The sequence below is a fragment of the Penaeus monodon genome, chromosome 23 (genome assembly GCF_015228065.2).
Source record: "Penaeus monodon isolate SGIC_2016 chromosome 23, NSTDA_Pmon_1, whole genome shotgun sequence".
In the NCBI taxonomy this organism is placed as follows: domain Eukaryota; kingdom Metazoa; phylum Arthropoda; class Malacostraca; order Decapoda; family Penaeidae; genus Penaeus; species Penaeus monodon.
Window position 1 is genome coordinate 34,842,109 of NC_051408.1, and position 897 is coordinate 34,843,005.

The following is an 897-nucleotide window of genomic DNA, read 5'->3' on the forward strand; positions in this document are numbered from 1 at the left end:
TCGTGTTTCTCTTTTCTCTTCCAGTTGATATTACGCATCCCCTTTATATGCGTTGGTTACATTTCCACATCTGTCATTTCGAATGCTGGAACTTAATTTCTTCCTCTCGTAATTCTTCATCTACGTTTCTCGGGAAATACAAGAACGTCTATTGAGCTCACGGCATCCCAATCCTGTGCAGACGTTTATACTTCATATAATATTTAGACTGTACAATGAAGGTTCACTGATATCTGCTAAAACGTTACCAATATAACTATGTGGCTATTTGTTTCGTGCAATAATCATTCTTATTCATAAAGCTTCTGAGAACTCATTCCAAAGCGTTCACCTGTAATGCGTCAGAACGCGGAGAACCTACAGTTTTTCTTTATTCTTCTTCATTTTACCTTTAACTTCGACCCATCTATCGCGTTTTCGTATGCCGTATATGCATTCATAAAGACACTCTATCAAAGAAGAATATTTGAGTAGAATGAAACAAAAGAAGTCGCGGAGCAGAATTAAAGAGACGAAGGTGGAGAGGGCGAAAAAAGGGGGATGCTCTCAGACGATGCTTCGAAGATCGTACTATGCACAAGACTTACTTTTTTATTATACACACGGCAGGTAACCGGTAAGGGCCGGTATTTTTTACCAATTTATTCAGGAAAAAATATCTTATTTGTTTCTTAGCTGGGTTTTCGGGTCTTAGGTGTACTTGTTCGTTTGTTTTGATATGATTCCTTAATACTTCGAATGAATTGGAAGCATGTGTTTGCTTACATGTTTGGGTGCGGGGATGAGTCATTTGCAGGAGCTTTGGCTGAGGAATTTAGTTGTTTTTGACCAAATTTGTGAAGATGTTCTACTTTAAGATAAACAGGCCTCTTGCCTTAAACCATCTCATCTCCGTTG